This window comes from Balaenoptera borealis (genome assembly GCF_965194805.1).
Source record: "Balaenoptera borealis genome assembly, chromosome: 7".
Taxonomy (NCBI): domain Eukaryota; kingdom Metazoa; phylum Chordata; class Mammalia; order Artiodactyla; family Balaenopteridae; genus Balaenoptera; species Balaenoptera borealis.
The window spans coordinates 52,092,580-52,101,796 of NC_138864.1; the positions used below are offsets into that span (position 1 = coordinate 52,092,580).

At 32.5% G+C, this 9,217-nt stretch overlaps 1 long non-coding RNA gene and 1 pseudogene across 2 annotated transcripts in view; both read left to right on the plus strand.

The window, feature by feature from the left end:
- The window catches only part of LOC309632663 (protein ILRUN pseudogene), a 228,144-nt pseudogene that overhangs the window by 79,767 nt on the left and 139,160 nt on the right, over window positions 1-9,217 (plus strand). The gene's annotated exons all lie outside the window — the stretch shown is intronic.
- LOC309631828 overlaps window positions 1-9,217 on the plus strand; it is a 59,251-nt gene that overhangs the window by 23,699 nt on the left and 26,335 nt on the right. The gene's annotated exons all lie outside the window — the stretch shown is intronic.

Consider the following 9,217-nt stretch of genomic DNA (forward strand, 5'->3'; position numbering starts at 1 on the left):
TAATAGGACCTGATTCACTAAGAGCATCATAGGGCCTGGAAAATTTCCTGAGATGCTAAAAGATAAGTAACTGAGAAAAGTATCCCAGAGTAAAAAGAATTATATGAGTCGAGGGCAAATGTATGAGAGTTTTTCCTGCTACAAAAATTTTACAGCATTATCCCTGTTTCTAAATCCTGAACACTGGTCCTTTCAGCATAACTAGTAATTATCATCATAACAATAATACTAGTTACGACTAGCAGTTATTATCATATTTGGTATACACATCTTACTGACATGACCCCTCATCCCTCCCCCACATTTCTGAAAGGCAAGAATTTCAATTTTGAAACTATTCTCTAGATAAGAAATAGAAGCCTGGAGGATAAGTAACTTGTTCAAGTTCACTCAGGATCTAAACATACTACTTTTTTTTTTACAACATCATGTTTTATTTTAAAATTGGAATAGAGGTAATGGGGATAAGTATGTCCTCTAGCTTAAACAATTAAAATTCCACTTCTGCACCATATTAAATTCATCATCATTTTCCCTGTTTTACAAACTAGCAATTTTGAAGGAGTCATTGACATTTATTCATCTCATTTCTTATTTGTACTGTTACCAAAATACTGTTATTTCTTCCTTTGAAACATCTGTTAAATGTGTCCTTTTCTATTTAATTCCATCACACTAATTCATATACCAATCTCAGAACACCATAATAGTCTCTCTTTGCCTCTAGCTTCAAATTCATACCCCTACCAGCTAAATCCTTCTAAACTGTCACATTAATCACATGGCCCCCATAATTGAATATCATCAAAATCGCCAAGATTCCTGATATAGTTTATGCCTTCATTATTGTGTCTCTCACACAAACTAATGAAATTATTCTCATGATCTCCAGTTTTGCTCCCTTTTACTACACCAGTCACCCTGTCTCCATAGTAACTTTATTGAAAGGCAAATTTGACCATGTTTTTCCCTTATACCAATGATTCAGTAACTTCCAAACATTAAAGGTTATATCCAGACTGTTGTGCATGGTGAAGAAGTTCTGGATATCCTGTTGGCCCTTTCATAATTGTTCATTTTTTTTCTCAAAAGTCATTTGCCGTCTTCTAACATTGTATATTGATAATGACCTCTGTGCATTTTCTCATGGTGACTTCTTAACCAAGAATATTTTACACTACCCTTTTCCCACTTGCACTTCCTCCACATTCCCATCTCCTTTCCCTTGTACACACCTCATTTTTCAGGGCTCAAGTTAAGGCATATCTACTAAATGAAGCCTTTCCCCATGACACAGATTGGATTGACTTTTTTTTTTTTTTTTTTGTATTAAGGTAAAATTCATTGAACATTAAGTTAACCATTTTAACTGTACAATTCAGTGGCGTTCAATACATTCACAATGTTATGTATTCATCATTTATACCAACTTCAAGGGTATTTTCATTATCCCCTAAAAAAAGCCATTAAACTTGAGCAATTTGTGTCATGTAGAGAATCAGTTGCCAAACCCAAGGTCATGAAGATTTACCCTTATGTTCTCTTCTAAGAATTTTGTAGTCTTACCTGTTACATGTAGATATATGATACATTTTGAGTAATCTTGGGATATGGTGTGAGATAGGGATCCAACTTCATTCTTCTATATGTGTATATTCAGTTGTCCCGTCACCATTTGTTAAAGAGACTAATTTTTTTTTCTCATTGAATGGTTTTGGCACCATTGTTTACTTGGACATAGATGTATGGGTTTATTTCTGGACTCTCAATTCTGTTCCATTGGTCTATATGTCTCTTCTATGCTAATAACACATTCTTCTGATAACTGTAGCTTTTAGTAAATTTTGAAATCTGGAAGTGTGAGTCCTCTCACTTTTTCTTCTTTTTCAAGATAGTTTTGTTTAAGAAGCTCTCTGTAATTCCATATAAATTTGAGGACCAGCTTTTCCATCTCTGAAAAAAAAAAAAAGACTTAAAATTTTAATAGAGATTTATATCACTGAATCTGTGGATATATTTGAGTACTGTTGCCATCTTAGCTCTTCCATTCTATGAACACAGTTGTCTTTATTTGTGAAGGTCTTCAATTTCTTTTGGCAATGTTTTGTAGTTTTTAGTGTATGAATCTTCACTAGGCTGGATAAATTTACTTCTGGTATTTCATTCATTTAGATGTTATTGTGAATCAAGTTGTTTTATTAATTTCCTTTTTTGGATTGTTCATTGCTAGTGTACAGAAATATAACTGGTATTTGTGTATGGATCATGTGTCTTGCACTTTGCTGAGTTTGCTTATTAGCTGTAATAGTATTTTTTATAGATTCCTAGGTTTTTAAAAATAGATTATGTTGTCTGCAAATAGTTTTACTTTCTACTTTGGATGCATTTTATTTCTTTTTCTTGCCTAATGCTCTGGCTGGCTAGAACTACCAATATAATCATGAATAGAAGTGGTGAAAGTGGGCATCCTTAAATTTTTTCTGATTTTAGTGAGGCTTTCAGTTTTTCAGTGTTATTATACATAAACTTTTCTTAAATGCCCTTAATGAGGTTGAGGAAGTTCCCTTCTATGCCTAATTTGTTTAGTGTTTTTATTATAAATGCATATTGGATATTTTCAAATGATTTTTCTGCATCGACTGGGATAATTATTTTAATGCCTAATTTTTTGTGTCAAATGGACTGGGCTAAGCCATTCCCAGGTAGCTGATAAACATTATTTCTGGGTGTGTCTGTCAGTGTGTCTCTGAAAGAGATTAGTATTTGAACCAGTGGACTGAGGACTATTGCCCTCATCAAGGTGGGTGAGCATTATCCAATCTGTTGAAGTCCTGAATAGAACAAAAAGGAGGAGGAAGGATGAATTTACACTCTCTGTTTGAGCTGAGACATCCAACTTCTCCTGTCCTCAGACATTGGCCCTCCTGATTCTTGGGCCTTCGGACTCAGACTGGGACTTACACTATCGACTCCCCCTACTCCCCAGTTCTCAGGCCTTCGCACTCAGAACGAATTGTATCCCTACCTTTCCTTGTTTTCCAGCTTTCAGATGGCAGATCATGAGACTTCTCAATCTTCATAACCATGTGAGCCAATTCCTATAATAAATTTTCTTTTATATACATCAATATATATCCTATTGGTTCTGTTTCTTTGGAAGACTCTAAGATAATCATGTTTTATTGGTTTTCTTTTTTCCTTTTTTTCTGTTAATGCAGTGTATTACAATGATTGACTTTTCTTTGTTGAACCACCCTTGCATTTCTGAGATATTTCTGGCAAATCTCACTTGCCATGATATATAATCATTTTAATATGCTGCTAGATTTTGGTTTGTTAACTTTTTGTTGATGATTTTTGTAATTATATATATCAGTGATATTTGTCTATAGTTTTCTTGAGATAGCTTTGTCTGGCATTGATTTCTAGTTTTTTTCCATTGTGGTCAGAGAAATACTTTATATGATTTCTATGCTTAAATTTATTGAGGATTGTTTTGTGGTCTAACATATGGTCTACCTGAGAATATTGAAGTCTCCAACTATTATTATAGAACTATTTCTTCCTTTAAGTCTGACAATTTTTACTTAATATGTTTTGTAACTCTCTTATTTGGTGCATATATATTTAAGTATTGTCTTCTTGATGAATTGACTCTTTTATCAATATATAATATCCTTATGTGTATGTTGTAAGAGTTTTGACTTAAAATCTGTTTTGTCTAATATTAGTGTGCCCACACAGTCCTCTTTAGATTATTATTTGCATGGAATAGCTTATTCCATCTCTTCATATTCAACCTGTCAACCTATCTGTCAACCTGTATTTGGATTTAAGTATCTTGTAGGTAGAGACATTTAGTCGGATTGTTTTCTTTTTTAAAAAAATCCATTCTTCTGATATTTACCTTTTAATAAGAGAGTTTCATTTATTTATATTTAAAGTAATTACTAATAAAAAACAACTTATGCCATTTTGCTATTTTTTTCTATACCTTTTTTGTTTTTCAGTTCCTCGATTCTGGACTTCTAATGTCTTTAATTTTAACTTTTTGTATGTACCATTTCAATTACTTTCTTATTTTATTTTACATATTTTTTAGCTATTTTCCTTGTGGTTACCTTGGGGACTATATTTGACCTCTTAGACTTACAACAATCTATTTTGAATTAATACCTCTTTAGCTTCATAGTGTACACAAACCTTGCTCTTATATAGCTCCTTTCCTCCCCCTTCACGTTGCCAAAATTATTATATTTTATGCATGGTGTGCCCCTTAACATAGATTTGTAAATATTGTTTTGTGCGTTCGTCCTTTAAATCACATGGCAAAAAAGGAGTTACAAACCAAAAATGCAGTAATACTGGCTTTTGAATTTACTTACGTAGTTACTTTTACTGGTGTTCTTTATTTCTTCATTTGCCTTCAAGTTACTATCTAGTGTCCTTTTACTTATTCCTGAAGGATTTTCTTTAACAGTTCTTATAAAGCAGGTCTACTGGAAACAAAGTCACTCAGCTTTTGTTTACCTGGGAATGCCTTAATTTTTTCTTTAAGTCTGGAGGGTAATTTTTCTAGATATCAGTTTTTTTCTTTCTGCACTTCAAAAATGTCCCTCACTGCCTTCTAGCCTCCTTGGTTTCTGCTGAAAAATTGGCTGTTAATCTCTTTAACAACCAATTATAGGTGATTTGTTACATTGTTTTGCTGATTTCAGGATTGTCCTTTTGCAACTTTTTTTTCTGTAAACATCTGTACTCTGTTGTGGGCAGTCTCTGAAATCTGTTTTTTCAGCTTGTGGTCAGCTAGTGTTTTGACAGAGATTTCTTTAACAGTTGGAGTCCAAACAAGACAAAAAACAAAAGAAAGAGGAGAAAAAGAAAGAAATGAGAAAAAAGTCTCTCAGTATTTGCAAATTAGCTCTGAGATGGGGCACTCCTTCAGTGCTTAGGAAGGCCATGTAAAACTCTGCCTTAGTCTCACTGCTTTCCCTGAGACTAAATTTCAGTCAGAGTTGAAAGATTAAGTATAGCTCAGTTCTCTCGGAGTGTGCATCCTTCTCTGGGCATAGGCATGGATTTTTAAACTTCCTGGTATACATGGTGCCTTCAGTATTCTAATTTCCCAAAGACACACTCTCTCAAGCTTGTCCTCTGAAATGTTTGTCATGTTTATTTTCCTCAACTGTAAACTTCTGCTCAGGGTTGCATTGGTTCATTCATTTGCCTCACAGTGTTCTTGAGGAATGTCCCTTATGTGGCCACACTTCCATCCTGAGAAAGTTCCAAGGTAGGTAAAACAGTGTAGTTCCTAGACAGTTACAAACAAATGCATTTTTGTCTACAACCAGAGACCAGGGACCTACACTGGGAACATGGGCTACCCCTACTTTAAGACTGTCACAAAGCTAGGGTGGAAGGTGGGACTAGAGCAAGTAAAAATGCTATAAAGCTTGCCAACAATTTTTAAATGGTCTTTTTCTTGATTTAGCATTTATTTGCTTTGTTGCCATAAACGTTTGACTATTTTTCAGACTTCAGACAAAGTTGGTTCTGACAGTTTTTGCTCAGTATTTTTAGTGTATCTGTTGAGCTACCTACTTCACCATTTTCACTGATGTCTACCTGGATTGACCACTTTTGATTGTGTCCCAACTTTTTCCCAAAATCGTTTATCATTTTAACTTAAACATATTCTTAATTTCTTTACACATCAGTATTCCACTAATGGCCAATAACTTTCTTAAATATAGGATCTGTCCTGAATCTAACAAAATGGCATATTGTGCGTGCTCATGGATCTTTAGTAAATGAACTAACAAGTGTGACATATAATTGACTATAGCAAACAAAAAGGCTCTATACATTTTATCATATGTAAATTTATCATTTAATCAGGTTATAACTATTGAAAATATTATCACACTCAGAGTTTGAAATCAGATAAATTTGGTGAATAAAGAAATTCTATCATGGATTATGAAGTCTAGTAAGGTTTAGTTCATATATCAAATTGTTGATACAGGTAAAAATATGGCTCTAAATTTGTAGTGTTCGATTATAGCTCCAGTCATTAAGCCACACTCTCTATGAAGGTTAGTATGTTTTACTTCTAAAACACCAGTAACAGTCTTTCAGAAATTCAAAGAATTAAAATTGAACAATCCATTTTGTAAATATAATCTTATAATTTGATCAGTGTTGAGATTGCAGTTATTTTTCTTGAAAACATTGATTTGTTTTAAATGTTGAGATTTAACTTTCCCAATTATAATAGATTTACTAGCAGCATCCATTTTTAAAATTTAGTTCCTTTTTCTTAAGTGAGTTTTATTTAAAAACAGATGCTGCTAGAAAATATTTTGTTTTTCAGAATCCAAATTTTTTCAGGCCTAGCAAAATTATTTTATGAAAATTGTCGCACTTGTTTTGTTCAGTCTCACATCAAATCACATGTTTATTTGCAAGACATTATAGCAACAGTAACAAATCAAACATATTTTCTTTTCCTCAGGATATATTTATTTTATATGGTTTCATATATTTACATTTATATAATATTTATACATGTAATCATCTCTACAAAGTTTCCTTTGTTATTTATTTTGAACTCTAGATAAATAGTACATTGTTTAACTTCAGATTTCATATAGACCTTGCAAAATTACCCAAAACCATTAACAAAATAAATCTATCAAAATTTGGGATGATATGAAGTTAGACTTCAGCTATTGATGGCTGATCCAAATCTGATTCACAGTTGTTCCTAGATTGTGTCTCATTAATGGTTCCAACTCAAAGCCTAAAGTGTTAAATAGATCGTCACCCTCTTGGTGCAGCCTAAATTCTATTCTGCTTATTTCCCACAGACCAGCACTGTGAGATTGCTGAGCACTATTTAGGCTCTCAGCCCCTTAGTGGCTGCTTTGAATTGGCTTATGACCTTCAGAGAGACTCTCTTTGTAAATCTGTCCTCCATATTACCTTTTTCTCTTAAATCTTGTCCTTCTAGCCCTAGGTGACTTGATATCCCAGAAATTCAATTTCTATCTCCTCAGTCCTAAGAGACTGCAGAATCTTTGGTTAGCAGACACTTTTCTGAGCTTCTCAGTCCCTCATTCTGTGCTGTTTACAAATCAAAATACTGTGGAATATGAGTCTTACTTCTGAGTATATTCTTTCTTTCTAGAATCTTGGCTTTTTAAAGCCTACCAACCTTGGTAGCTCTCTAATGCTTTCAAACAGAATTTTTGTTTTGTTATAGTCAGCTTAGCTACTTCTTGTTGGAGGGAAGTGTTGTTTGTACAAGATACACAATCATGTACAAGGAAATTTTTGTTTTGTTTTCCTTCTTGAATGTTTATGCCGAACCTATTGTAATCTTGCATTCAGAAATCATTTAAAAAAATTCTGGGGTATAGAATTAGAGTAATATGTGTGTGTGTACATGTTAATTCTGGAATGTAATAAATGTAGAGTAAAAATGTTTCCTATGACAGCCTTGAGCAACAACAAAACTTCTTTTAATTAAAAATATATCTATAAATTTACAACTAATAACTGTTTCTAGCAGTGAGTTTCTTCTTTTTTGTTTATTTCTTCTATTAAACCAGTTGTTTTCATAGTCAATTTAGAACCAAAACAGTTCCGATATAAATTTGTTTGGTTTTCCTTTATATAGAATTCAAATTACCTCCTTCTTACTAATTAGGCATATAACTTAATGTTTGAATGTGGCTTACTAGTAAGTTAATGACCATACCTATGACATAGTTTATATACCATAAAATTCTTTCTGCTCTTTTTGATGAGCATCTATCTCAGAGTAACCATCTGATGAAGAAAGCAAATTACTTGTTCTCTTTAAATATCAATTTTTCCAGTGTCTCTCATAACATGAATGTTTCTAATTCACAGTGTTGGGTGTACTTCTAGAACTTAAAAACTGATAATATTTATTATATATTGTGCATTAATGTGTTCATTATATATAATATATGTTTATTATATGTGTAATAATACTGTCTTAGCAAGACTTTATTATTTCAAACTCTAGTAACACCATTTGAAATCTGTTGTATTTTAGGCAAATTAATTGACTTCTGTGGACCTTAAAATCAGAATATAATAGCACCTTAGTATAAGTTATGGTGAAGGTTACATAAGTAAATATGCATAAAGTATATACAAATTTCTTAGAAGAAAATGTGGTACACAGTAAGCACTGATATCTGTTAGTTACCATCATTATCATAGTATTATACAGGGTTTTTGATGCAAATCATGTAGACTTAATTGGATAATTCAAAAATATTTAAAAGATAATCTTAGCTGCACAGAATTTTTAACCTACAGGCCAAATGTAGAACTGGTCCCCATGTAAGATAGGATTCCAAAGTAGTAAAATTATTGACATTGTTGTCACCATCATAATCATATCCTAGATTCAGGAAGCATTTTGGTTATATTTTGAAGTACATCTAAAAATAAATGGATACACATGCTTATTGCAGGGTGGAGAAGACCAGGAAAGCATATTGTTTTACATATTGTTCAATGTTGACTAAATGTAATATTTAATTTCTCTGGGTAAGAAGCAGGCCTAGATAATTGGATAAAACAGATAATATGTAATAGCAAATATATAACAATTGTCAAATAATGTCCAATACTGTAATCTAGGTCTTTATTATTGTATTTTGTGAGGTGATATTAGCAGCATGATCTTTGATCTTTTTTCTTGTTTTTTTCTTCCTCAAGTAACAAGAAGCTCATCAATATCCATAGCTGACTACCACTAACAAATCTCTCTTCTTATTCATATTTACAGAAATTCTTAAACATTAATCATAGCTAGAACTTAACAGACTATACAATAATAAGCTATGATATTCTGTAGATTTTTAATAATCCAAAAATTATTTGAACTATTAAAAGAGATACTTCATAGTGTAACTCTGTAGCATTGCTTCAATACGTTTTTTCCTAAATATGATACTGATTTCGCCTTGACTATGGTGCAATCGTGCCTTGTTTAGCTCTCTGTGCTATACAGTAGGTCCTTGTTGGTTATCTATTTTAGACGTGGTAGTGTGTATATTTTAATCCCAAACTCCTAATTTATCCCTCCCCCCTTTTCCCCTTTGGTAACCGTAAGTTTGTTTTCTGTGTTTGTGAATCTATTTCTGTTTTGTATATAAGTTCATTAGTATAAATT